Here is a 14,259-nt window from a genome sequence, read left to right as displayed (position 1 = left end):
GTCCAGTTTAACTGATGCACATTATTTCATTGTAGGGAACCACTCTGCATCCAATCAGCTACCATGTAATTTGGCAGGAATCTTCTCTTATTGATAGCTAGCCAGGATTGGGTTTTGTTTTGTTTTTTTGGTTGCAGGATGAAAAAACTTGTCACATATTAGGAAATATTGGACTTGCTTTTGTTTCTTATAAATCCAGTGATAAAACAATGAAAAATAGTGTCTGCCTATTAAACATACACACATACACACACACACCACACACTGTTCATTGATCAAACAATGGACAAAAGATACTATTCATCTGACCTCATCCACTCACCTTTAGATGAAGACAAAAAAATTTTCAGGAAAAAATTATTATGTAACTTACAACTTCTCCACTGTAAAAACATATGGACTACAAATCTTGATCAAGGCAAAACAATAGATGCAATCTACATAGACTTCTGCAAAGCTTTTGACTCAGTAGTACATGATAAACTTCTCCTAAAACTAAAATCCTACGGCATTTCAGGACCCCTTCACAAATGTATATCTGCTTTTCCGTCTAACAGACAAGAAGTGGTCAAAATTGGCAATGCTCTATCAAATCCTGTTCCTGTCAAGAGTGGCGTTCCTCAAGGCAGCGTTCTTGGCCCAACACTCTTCGTACTATACATAAATGATCTTTGTGACCATATCTCAAGTAATTGTGTTCTCTTTGCTAACGATGTCAAACTATTTAACACCACCGACAATACATCTACCATTCAAAAAGACCTTGATCATCTAAGCGCTTGGTCTAAAACTTGGCAACTCCAAATCTCAACCAGCAAATGCTCAGTCTTACATATTGGAAAAAAGAACCCAAACACTAAGTACATATTTGATGGACATTACCTTACAGATGACCCCCACCATGTTAAAGACCTTGGAGTTTTCATATCAAATGACCTAAGTGCCAAAGCCCACTGCAACTACATAGCAAAAAAGGCTCTAAGAGTTGTAAACCTAATCTTGCGTAGCTTCTTTTCCAAAAACACTACACTACTAACCAGAGCATATAAAACATTTGCTAGAACAATTCTAGAATACAGCTTGCCTGTCTGGAACCCTCACCACATTTCTGACACCAATACAATTGAACGTGTCCAGAAATGTTTAAAAGAAGAGTTCTTCACTCCTCTGAAAACAACAAAATACCTTATTCCACCAGACTGGAAATCCTAGGCTTAAAAAACATAGAACTCCGTCGCCTTCGACAAGACCTAAGTTTAACTCATAGAATCATCTATTGTAATGTCCTTCATATTAAAGACTACTTCAGCTTTAATTACAATAACACAAGAGCCACCAATAGATTTAAACTTAATGTCAACCGCTTTAATCTAGATTGCAAAAAATATGACTTCTGTAACAGAATCATCCATGCTTGGAACACTTTACCTGACTCTGTGGTCTCTTCCCATAATCCCAAAAGCTTTATATATATATATATATATATATATATATATATATATATATATATATATATATATATATATATATATATATATATACACATACACATATATATATATATGTTTATATATATATATGCTTATACCTCTTTATATTTCTTCATATATATGTTTATATACTATATAATCTTTTTGTGTGATGCTTATGTATATTGTTGTGACAAAATAAATAAATAAATAAATAAAAAGTTATGTCACTTTTCTTTTCTGTCCCGATTACAAGAAGAATGCTAAAACCAGCCTTCCTTTTCCTTTCTCCCAGTCCAGGAAAGGTAAAGAAGCAAAAATATCAGAATATCAACAGGGTCAAAGTGGAGGAAAAGACTGAAATCTGGGAAGGGATTTTTTTTAAAGGCAGCTTTGTTTCCAGCCAGTTTACATTCAGGTGCATCTGCTGTGAAGGCAGATGCTGAGCCCTCGTGCTTCCATCTGCTATATTAATATGGGACAGACTGGTGCCCTGCCATTTATTTCTGAACTGTGTGTCAGCGTTTGTGGCTGTTAATTGACTTAGTCTGAAGAAAAGGTGAGAGGCAGAGGTTTAGAAAATGAAACAAAAAGAAAATAGACTCTACTGTATATATTTAACAAAAGCAGTGGATCTCAGTTATATGGCTTGCTACTATTGTGCTGCACTGAAAATTGTCGAAAGGAAAATTTTCTTTCTTTCTCTTTACAACCCTTCCCTCCCTTTTTCTTGGTTTTCTATTTTTTTTAATCTTATAAAATTTAATATTCAAATTAAAGTTCAGCGATGTGGCAGCAATAAAAGCAGAGGGAGAAGCATGAGCAAATGCCAGTATGATCAGCCACTCCCCAATGAGCGTTTATGGAGTGTGACTTCAGTCTTTGGCTATGCTTATCAGAATGTTGGATGTTGCAGTTCAAGCACATCTGGGCCAAATGCCAGGCTGGGAAAGGCTTAGCAGGTAGATTTTTGGCACCAAATTGAAAACAGGTGAAAAGGGGAATTCCAAGCTTGGAAAAACTGAGATGCCAACTTACCAGGTTCCCCTTATGGAATGGGAGGTGCCATCTGCCAACATGAGGGCTGCCAAAACCAGACTCAATCAAAACCAGACATTAACTTTGCATTCTCCATAAAGGGTGTTTTTTCATTGGAGGAAAGTAAATGACAGGAAATACTTACTCAAAGCATAGAGTACCTTTGCTCTTCAGAAGCATAAAAGATTTGGTACTACAATGCATCTCTAAACTCCCATATTAGTGGGAAAATGTTGTCAGATGATAACAGAGCATAAAGGAAAGACAGGCACCTATATTAAAGAATCAAGGTTGTTGGAAATAATTACCGTATATACTCGAGTATAAGCCGAGTTTTTCAGCACATTTTTTGTGCTGAAAAACGTCCCCTCGGCTTATACTCGGGTCTATACGGCTTATACTCAAGTTTTTTTTTTTTTAAGCCCCTCGGCTTATACTCGAGTATATACGGCTTATACTCGAGGTTTTTTTTTTTCTTTTTTTCACATTTTACCGGACTGAAGCCCTGCCGGTGCAGTGAGAGGGCGGGGCGGGGGAGCCGCCAGCCTTCTCAGCTGAGGGAGGGAGGGTTTCAACCGGTAGGTGCCTCATTTCCCACCGGCTTATACTCGGGTCTATACGGCTTATACTCAAGTTTTTTTTTTAAAGCCCCTCGGCTTATACTCGAGTATATACGGCTTATACTCGAGGTTTTTTTTTTTCTTTTTTTCACATTTTACCGGACTGAAGCCCTGCCGGTGCAGTGAGAGGGCGGGGCGGGGGAGCCGCCAGCCTTCTCAGCTGAGGGAGGGAGGGTTTCCCCAACCGGTAGGTGCCTCATTTCCCACCCTCGGCTTATACTCGAGTCCCCAGTTTACCCCAGTTTTTGGGGTAAAATTGGGGACCTCGGCTTATACTCGGATCGGCTTATATTCGAGTATATACGGTAATTTCCCCTTGGTTATATGAGTTGCACCTTATAGATAGATAATAGAAACAATTGTGGTTATTCGGCTTTAGTGACGGTACAAGGCAATGGGAAGGATATTGCAAAATCTCCATTCCCACCCCACTCTGGGGCCAGCCAGAGGTGGCATTTGCCAATTCTGTGAACTATTCAAAATTTCCACTACCGGTTCTCCAGAACCTGCTGGATTTCATCTCTGGTACAAGGGAATGATCTTTTCAAGCATGGTTCATAGCCAGACCAATGTCTTGTAGAATTGATTCACATAGCATGAAAGAAAATTCAGGCAAACAGATTGCAACCCAAGCATCTGGATTCCATGTTATGGCAAATGAAGACTTTTTAAAAACATGTTTTGTGCAATGATAACTTGTTGCTGGCAATCCTTATGATTTATATTGATATATTGATCATCAATTGTGTTGTAAATGTTGTACCTTGATGAACGTATCTTTTCTTTTATGTACACTGAGAGCATATGCACCAAGACAAATTCCTTGTGTGTCCAATCACACTTGGCCAATAAAATTCTATTCTATTCTATTCTATTCTATGATCCACGAATAGCAGGCTTCTCTACTGGACTCATGAAGTGACTATTATGCCTATATGATAAGGCAGTGATGCCTCATTCCATACTTAACTGCATTTCTTGAAATTTAGCAGACTGGGTTTTCAAAGATGTATCTTTGAATGATACATTGTTCAAAATACAAATGTATCTTTTCTTCATTGTGGTTATTCAGATTTATTACTGTTTACTAGACAAGTATGTTGGAATGAGGTTTATTTGGTATTTAAATTTTATAATTGAATATAGTTATATATATAATTACATATATTTATATAATTTATATAAAATATATTTTATATTATATATATTATATATACACATATTTATATAATTTATATAAAATATGATAAATATAATGATAATAACAATCTGAGTCTATTGAGTCTGTAAATGTTTGCATTGTGTTGCATTGTAAATGGTGTTTACACTTGCTTGTTATCTGTTGCTTTCATTTTTGTACTATTTAAGATGGACAGGTATATAACCTTGCTAAATAAGTAGATTGTTAATTTTTTATGACCTGCAGAAGTCAGCTACTAGACAAATCTTTTTACTAGACAAGTACTTTTTACTTGTTGCTGGTATCCTTAAGATTTATACTGTTTCCCTATGATTATCATTAAGGGTTGTACCATATGATTCTTGACGAATGTATTTTTTCTTTTATGTACACTGAGAGTGTATGCACCAAGACAAATTCCTTCTGTGTCCAATCACACTTGGCTAATAAAGAATTCTATTCTATTCTATTCTATTCTATTCTATTCTATTCTATTCTATTCTATTCTATTCTATTCTATTCTATTCTATTCTATGTTCAGCTGTGTAGATATCCTGCTTTTAACTTTGATCAGTTGTACAGATTGTGTTTTTTAATCTTTTACAGTAAAACTTTGCATGTCTAATGTTTATATAAATTTTGTATAGATTATTTCTCAGCTTTTTTGCTAAGATCAAGTATGGTACCTATCTGTGTGTATGTGATTTTTATCCAGGCTTTGGTTGTGTGGATAAATTGTTTTGTTTTTGTTAGTTGAGGCTGGACCCACAATAAATCCATTATATGGATTTTTTTTAAAAAAAATCACTGACTATTCTTCCCAGAGCCCTCACAAATTTTAAAAATAGTTGGCAATAGCATCTCAGCAGCAGACCGAACAGATGCTGCCCATAGCTGCCAAATCCTCCCTCCTAATTGGGGGCAATAAGCAGCCCACAGTCACTTGCCTGGCACAGCTGTTCTTATATCAGGACTTAGGCAGAGAAGCGGAAGCCACCTTACTTCCGTGCCCACTTTCCGCTGCTTAAGAATAAAGAGAAATAAGCTCTTTTTTATTGTGAATCAAAAGACGGTAGCACATGATCAATGTGAAACAGTGGTTTTATTTATTGTAGCCCTTATTTAGTGACCACCTCATTTGGTGACTGTTCAAAGTTATGATGAAAAAATAACTTTAGGGCCAATCCTTGCATTTACAACCTCTCCAGGTTTGAAAAGCACAGAAAAAGCTAAAGTAAGATCATAGGCACAGTCACAGGTTCACTTAGTGATTGCTTCACTTGATGACAGAATTGCCAGTCCCAGTGGTGGTTGCTAAATGAGGACTATCTCCACCCATTTACAGGAAATTACAACCATTCGTTCAGTGGCTAATCAAAAATTACAGTGATGCTGAATTAAGGGACTTGCAACTGGTCCCCAGAGTTATGGCATCCCATGTTCACATGATCAAAATCTGGGCACTTGGCAGCCTCACTTACAATTGCAGGGGCATTTCAACTCCCCCACCCACCTATCTCCTCACAACTATGACAGAGGTGGTATTCAGTAGATTCTGACCAGTTTTGGAGAACTGGTAGCAGAAATTTTGAGTAGTTTGGAGAACCGGTAAATACCACCTCTGATTGGCCCCACCCCCATCTATTCTCTGCCTCCCGAATCCCAGCTCATGCCCACAGAATCTGTAGTAAAAAAATTTGAATCCCACCACTGATCTATGTCCTTTTGGGCCCCCTGCATTCTGTCTTAATTGACCTTTCTGTCTTCTTTCTGTTGCTGTTGACCAAGCATACCAAGTCTGGCCTTTCATGAGATTGGTTCTGCATGATGGTTCCTTTGTGAGACCTGGTGAAGATGGCCTCACATGGTTAGCAGCTGCATTAAGAAGGGCCAAGCTGTGGATCATTAAATACCATATTTCTTTTTCATATGACCCTGGAATTATTCCCAGTAAAAATATTTCTGGCCTCATTTCTATATGTTGATTTATAATTTTATATTTGTAATTTTTTTTTGCCAATATTGTTTCGCTTTATGACAGGACCACCACATATGATAATACATTCCCTTTTGTTGTTTACCTTTCCAACATAGTGGTGAAGTATTGGGGAACATCTTTGCCAACCTAGCCGGTGGCAGATGCCACCTATAAAACATTTTATACATGTTTTCTTTATAGGGTACAGACATGGTTAGTTTATAATTTGTATTCCATAATTTCTCCCATTTATCTAATTCAATATTATAACTGAATTTTTTTGCCCAAATTATCATGTTATCTTTGACTACCTCGTCTTCCGATTTGTATCTTAATAAATAATTGTCATTTTTTAAAATCAATTTGTCTTCTGTACCTTGAAGAACTTTGTCTAATTCATATGCTTCCTTTTGGAATCCAAATTGTATCAAATCTGTCTTGTATCTGGATTTTATTTGCATATAAGGCCACCAGGTCTGTACCCTGTTCTTTTAATTCCTGTCTTGTTTTTAATTCCCCTTGATTATTTAACAAATCTTTGTATCTTTTCATTTTACCAATGTCTAATGCGTTTGGATAAACTTGTGCCTACATTGTGGATAACCATTCCGGAATTTTATCATAGTGGTTCTTCTTTATCCCTTGCCATGTCTGTAACAGTGCGTCTCTAATTAAAGGCCTTTGAAAATATCCATGTTGTCTACTTTTTCCCTCCCACAGGAATGCATGCCACCCTCTTTGTAGATCGTACCCCTCTAATGCTAGAATTTTTATTTTTTAGTTCTATCCAATCCTTGATCCATATCAATGATGTTGCTTTATAATAGGTTTAGACAGCCAAGGTTATCTGCGGTGGGGTGGGGGTGGAGCGCAGAGTGGCTGGGGCCTGAGAGTGAAGGCTGGCTGGAACTGAGCAGCTGTAGCTTCCCGGGGCCGCAAGAAACCCCTTTTTATTGTGCTGCTGGGTTGGGCAGGGGCTGAGCACTGCACCATAACTCAAGGATGTCTTGTAGGACCAGTGCACCAAAAAATCTCTTCACAATTCCCAGGGTGGGCCAGGGTTTGTGATGCATTGCTTTTCAGGACACTGTAGTTTGTGCTACACTGCTGGGAAAACTGGGGCAGCTAAGGCTTCCAGGGATGGCTGTAACTTTGTGCTGTGCTGCAAGTGAGAGGCTTCTTGAAGCCCAGAGCTGTAGCAGACCAAGAAGCCCCTGAGCTGCACTGCATTCTTTCCTTGGCCTCCCTACATTGACACATACGCATGCAAATAACCTGCACCTTCTTTCCACAACCTCCCTGAGTTCATGCCACACTGAAGCACCCACTTTGTGCATGGTCTGCACTGGATTTGCCAGGGCTCCCCCCTCCCACACACAATCCCTTACCTTATGTTTCCTGCTCAACAACTCCTCTGCCTGGAGTTACAAGAATTGGGACTGCTGTCACTAAACAATGTGGTCACATGGTCTCATGCTTTATGACTGCATTGCTCAGTGATGGAAATCCTGGCCCCAGTTTTGGTGGTAAGTCAAAGATTACTTGTAATATACTTGGATAATACTTCCCAGCATTATAATCCTGAAGCAGTTCCAGCTGTTCAGATATTTGCCTTATACAATGTAAGCCGCCCTGAGTCTTTGGAGAAGGGCGGTATAAATGTAAATATATATATATATATATAAAAAAAAATGTATGCAGCGATTTTGTTTTACCCCTATTCTTTACTTTTTGATGTGTGATTCCTGGGGCTCTGTTCAAAGGCTGATTGATGATAAAAATGAAAGGAAAGGACACACACACAAAAATCCCGCCTTTAGTTTATTGGATACATATAAATTAAAGAGTTAACACACCAGCATTCTGTTTGCTGAGTGTTACAGTAGTTGTAAAGCACCTCTGTCTCTTAGAATGGGGGCTATTTGTCATGATTCATTAAATACCACTGTCCTGTTGTCTTCTAAGAGGGAGGAGCAGCCTTTCGCCCCGCCTTTTTAATTAAAGTAGAGACATTCTGATCTTTAAAACCAAGAGCCTCTGGGAAGGGGGGAAAAGTTATCAGCTGCAATCTCTATGAGACAGATGAAGATCTGGTGTCAAGCATTTAGATAATACTAAGGGCTAAAAAAAAAGTTGTGTGTAAACTTACGATAGGGAGCAGCGGTTTTCACTTACCTAGGCTGGCTACCAGCTCACTTTGCAGATGTGACCCATTTGATTCAATGTTTTGCTTTTCCTTTTCTGTTTCATGTTGCTATAATTGTATGTGTCTGTATATTATATTTATAAGTACAAACCATGTACTCCTGGGACAAGCTTGCAAAATGCTGCTCTGACACTAAAATATCTGGAGATTTATAATCCCTGGAATGTGCCATACAGAGAAGCCCCATGAACTCACTTTTCACAGAATTCAAATATTAAAAAATCAGTGCAAAAGTCTGGCTTAATCACAAACTTTTCAAGGCAACGACTGTTTGTCAACTTGGACTGTGTTAACTAATACTGTGCTACTGGGAAGAGAAAGAGAGAGAGAGAAAAGGCTCTGGCCTCAAGATGATCTGAACATTGATTGAAAATATTCCAATTTTAATGACAATAAAAACATGTAATTGTTTGCAGGTGGAGTTTTTTAGCTTTTGCCTGTACTGTCCTTGTATTCCACGAAAAGCTGCTTTGCAAGTGTTATAATACACTATAGTAATTAAACAACAGTTAAAAGACAGTAAATAATATTCTTCACGTTTACAAACCAAAAACAATACAGAAAAACGCACAGTTTTTCTAAGGACATACTGGCTCTTTAAAAATTATTGAAGCATTTGAAAATATCAAACAAAAACTGGAAGCCAGATAAAATAGACATACTTCCCCATCGAGGATTAAAATAAAGCACTAGAAGTTACTCATAGAAAAATCAATTTTGTCATCTCAGAGGTTGCTGGGGGAGGGAGACAATTTGGAGCAGGGAAAAGACAACATTAAATTTGTCATATTGCTCAGGAAAGCTTCCAACAATAAGACTCAGAAGTTACCATGCATTGAGATCCAGAGGCCCTACCCAGTGCTTAAAAATGGCAAACAAAAATTGCCTACAAGTAGCATATAAAAAGCAACATATAGATATGCATAATTGATTATTACAGTTTTACAGTCAAAAATAGTTATGAATGCAAAGATTAGCTTCAGTCAAAGGTATGAAGCTCTCCTCAGTGTTTGAGGGAGTGGGGGCACCAAATATGATATCCAGAATGATAGCTCAGAGCTGATCTTCCTCTTTTTCTGTATATTTTGGGCTGTCCTAAAAGACAGGTCTGTGACTGAACTATAAATCTTGATATCCTATTGATTATTCATTCTTATTTATTTTATTGATTAAATTGATACCCTCTTTTTCCTATGATACCAGAAAGAAGCCAATCACATATTGCTTATAGAATGGCAGTTTAGAAATGTCCAGGCCTCACAGATTGTCACCATCACTTTTCAAAATCAAATGTTACTCAAGAGGTGACATCCAGGAAAAAAACCACACATGTAACTTCCTTATAAATTTTTATTGCTTGGTTTTTCAAAATACTTGATGAGTTCTTACAAAGGGATGAGTTTGGTCTCTTTTTATTTTTTTAATAGACCTGGTATGTAGATTTGGCTGAGGGCATAAGGACTATAGTATTTTCTAAATCCAGGAAGCTCATCACAAGATATCAATCTCACCATTGGCCACTAAACCTGCATTTGTAATCATATGCCACCCTGTCCACAATTACTGATTCCATGGGAATCTTTTTATCATTGGCTCCTATTTTCTTTTCTTTAAAAGACACACAATGAAGGGTTTAAGGTTTGCTCTCTCTCTCTCTCTCTCTCTCTCTCTCTTTTTGCTTTTTTTTTTAACCAAGAAGATTTTGATTCTGAAGGAGCTAACTTTCAAAGATTTCAAATATTAGTTGAAACTGTTCGGCAGATAGGAAATCTCAAGGATAGAAGATGATGGCCAGCAGATCAGAAAAGAATCAAGTCTACCACTCCTTGATGTTTATTTGCTTCCATTTCTCTTACTCCTAAACACATTTCACGAATGAATAACATTTTAATAAATGCTTTTGGCACTTGGAAATTGATTGCTAAATTTCCAGTTGTCAAAATGGACATATCCAGAGGTCGACCCCATATTCTGGGATTCATACATTGCAGAAACATAGATTCATTACTGAATGAGGAAAAGGGCCAGATTAGTTCAGTAATGGATTTCCCTTGCCTCCCCTGCCTGGAAATCCTCATTTGGACAGATAAAGAAGGATCATGCATTTTTGTAGAACTAAATACAGATTCACAAGATTCTCTGCTAGCCCCTATGCAGACAAATGATGTAAGCTAACAGCCTTCAAGCGATATCCCAACAAGGCACTGCCATGTGGGCTACACATGTATATGTAGCTGAGGAATTCTTATGGTGGCTGCTGCCTCTTTAAAAGCCTTTTAGTTGTTACTTCATTCTATTGAAAACCATATTAGATGTCCTGACATTAATAGAGCATGAGGGAGCCAGTGATGCCTGCATTCAAGACCCACTGAGGAGAATCAGTGAGGGTTTTTTTATCCTGGCTTGTCTAGAGAATACCACATTGGAGATAGTTGACCAGAAATGTGTTCTGTATCATTTAGTTTATCCTGGTCAGCAAACCATAAGGACTGTATTCACACAACATGCTAAATTACAAAGCTTTTGGTTTATTGACCTTAGTACAAACTCGACTGGTGGAAAAGATCTGAGCTGACAAGTTTGCTGGATGCCACATTCACTGACTTATGTGGAAGCTGGCTGTGATTCCTGTCTCCGTCTACAACTTTCTTTAATGTGCTCTACTTTTAAACTCTAACCACAGCAGCAGCTTTGTTACTGAAGCAGAATGAGATTAGGCTGTTGGGGCAATAATTTCATTCAAGGTCTGGTGGATTGCACTTTACTGTAGTAATCTAGATTCTTTGCCTCCACAGAATGGAATGATTAGGGCAACTTTCGCCAAACCCTCCATACGTATTCAGATTGCTACTCTTAGAATTCCTAAGTAACATGACTTTAATCCAGGGGTCACCAACCTTTCGGACCTCAGGGACCATTACATTCATAATTTTAAATCCCATGGACCACTAATATGATCTGCCAAATGATCGGCTGGGTGGGCGTGGCTAGGTGGTCATATGACTAGGTGGGCGTGGCAAACTCAATGTCACTCACCTCAAGGGGCACCTCGATAGCCTCCCCTCCCCTCCTAGGAATGCCTCACCTCCCCACTCAGGCTCCTTAGGGCCCCAACAGGAAGCAGTTGTTGGAGCTAAGCAGCCACAAGAAAGAGTTGGCAAAACAGCTAGCTCAGTGCAAATTGGATCTGACCGAGAAGGAAGCTCAGCAGAAGCACCTCACTGAGGACTACGAGCATAAGCTTTCCAAGCAGAGGGAAGACCTGCGGGAGTGCAAGGCCAGGTTCCGGCGTCTGGAAGCTCAGTGGGCTGAGATGTCACCCAGTTCCAGACCATGATGCAGTCCCATTGGAACAAGGTCCTCCAACTCTTCGCCATCAGCAGCACTTCCCTCCAGCTTTCACCCAAAGCTCCGCACTAGGAGCTGAAGCAGACCCCAAGTCCGAATTTCTGCTCCCCTCCAACCCACACAAAAAGTCCTCAAAGGGGGAGCTCTCTGCAGCAACACAAAGGTTCAGTGCATGTATCCATCCCAGGGCCATAGTTTCAGGATCCCTGATTTAGTGCAATATAGAAAATGCAAATAATTTTTCTGGGGACCACCAAAATTTTCTCATGGACCACCAGTGGTCCATGAACCATCAGTTGGTGACTGTTGCTTTAATCTACCTAGCTTGGAGTTCTGAAAGTTGCAATCCCAATACCTCTGGAGTATATCATACTGGGAAATGGCAGAGCTAAGGGACCTGAGAAGAATAGTGAGTTGATTGCCATTGTCATTATCTACCTCTGCCACTGGAGGCTTATGCTGTCTAATGGTAGAACTGGTTACATCATCCCTACTCAGAATGCCACCATAGTTTTCAACAAGTGGCCCAGATGAAGCATTAGCTCCACCTGGGCCCAGACAGGGAGAGAAGCTGCTTGAGGAGGTGAAGTAGAGCAAGAGAATATCAAATAGAGAGAAAGCTGCAAAAGCAGGCATGGACGAGCCAAAGACTGGTGCATCCCTTTCTACAGATGGGAGGTTGGCAAGAAACCTCTGGCCAACTTGCCTGATTTGGAAGAAGCAGTTGGGAGGGGAGAATAGCAGTGGTGCTAAGCCTAAAACCAAACAGAAACATCTCACAGGGAGGAGGGAAACTTTCACCATTCCTATGCCAGAAAGTTGGGATAGAGGAATTTGGGGGTGGGGGGGGGGTTTGATTGAATATATTTTCCTTAAGAAATACCAACAGAAAGCACAACAAAGGGGACTTGCTAGGCAAAGATTTGGAGGACATTTCTGCAAAGGGATTAGGAATTGTGGCTTTAGTAGCTGATTTTAGTAACCAAATGGCTGCCACCTGTCCTGAAAACTAATAAACAAGTGGTAGAAGCCCTTGAGCTGCTACAGCAAGTTCTATAACTTTAATCAGCTTCTGAGAAAGGCAAGAAAGCAGCAGAAGAAGCTTGCTGTGGGATTTCTGAGTCCCTGAGAAAAAGAAATAATTTCATAGAAAAACACCCCCAAATTCAGAAAGCAAAGCCTTTGAAAGAAAATGAGCCAGGGGAAAAGATCTCAGAGAAAGTCAAAAAAACACCAATGGGCAAAAATGTCTATTTTTGAAATAACACATGACCTTAGGCTAAAGCCTAGCCCAAGAGTACATCAAAACCCACAACTTAAACTTTTTAACAAAGTTTCTAATAGAAAGTGGGAATGGTGCTCATAAAAGTTAATAGCCAGGAGGTAGAAGGGCTTCTGGACAATGGCAATGGGGGAAACCTATCAGAAATGGCCACAGAATACTTAGTGTCTTTGGGATGATCAGTCCCACTGATTGAAGCCTGGATCCTCACCTCAGGCCAGAAGCATTGTGAAGAGGCTGCCATATAAAGTAATGACTGACACTGACCTACCAATGTGTAATAATATTACATTGTATTATTGTAATATTACAATATTACATTCTATCAGCTGGAAAGGGTAGCATGAATCATAGCCAGGATTCAAGCAAAACTTACAAAAGCAAAGGAAGGAAAGTGAGGCAGAAAAAATAATCTACAATTTTGTCTTCTTCCCACCCAGATTCCATTCTTCCTGGAAAACAGCCACAAAACTGTTAGTTGGGTTGGCAAAGCCAGTGGCTAGCCTTGGAAGACAAATGGATGCATGCAAGGCCACTTCAAGTGCAAGGTTTGTTTGTATTTACTGAAACTTCTCCATGCACATCCTTTAGCACAACGGTCACCAACTGATGGTCCGTGGACCACTGGTGGTCCATGAGAAAATTTTGGTGGTCCCCAGAAAAATTATTTGCATTTTCTATATTGCACTAAATTAGGGATCCTGAAACTATGGCCCCTGGGATTGATACATGCACTGAACCTTTGTGTTGCTGCAGAGAGTTCCCCCTTGGGGACTTTTTGTGTGGGTTGGAGGGGAGCAGAAATTCGGACTGGGGGTCTGCTTCAGCTCCTGGTGCGAAGCTTTGGGTGAAAGCTGGAGGGAAGTGTCGCTGATGACGAAGAGCTGGAGGACTTTGTTCCAATGGGACTGTATCATGGCCTGCAACTGGCTAACCATCTCAGACCGATGAGCTTCTAGGCGCCGGAATCTGGCCTTGCACTCCCGCAGGTCTTCCCTCTGCTTGGAAAGCCTATGCTCGTAGTCCTCAGTGAGGTGCTTCTGCTGAGCTTCCTTCTCGGTCAGATCCAATTTGCACTGAGCCAGCTGTTTTGCAACTCTTTCTTGTGATGGCTGCTTAGCTCCAACAACTGCTTCCT

The sequence above is a fragment of the Ahaetulla prasina genome, chromosome 4, assembly GCF_028640845.1.
Source record: "Ahaetulla prasina isolate Xishuangbanna chromosome 4, ASM2864084v1, whole genome shotgun sequence".
Lineage (NCBI taxonomy): Eukaryota > Metazoa > Chordata > Lepidosauria > Squamata > Colubridae > Ahaetulla > Ahaetulla prasina.
This window is presented reverse-complemented; position numbering follows the sequence as displayed.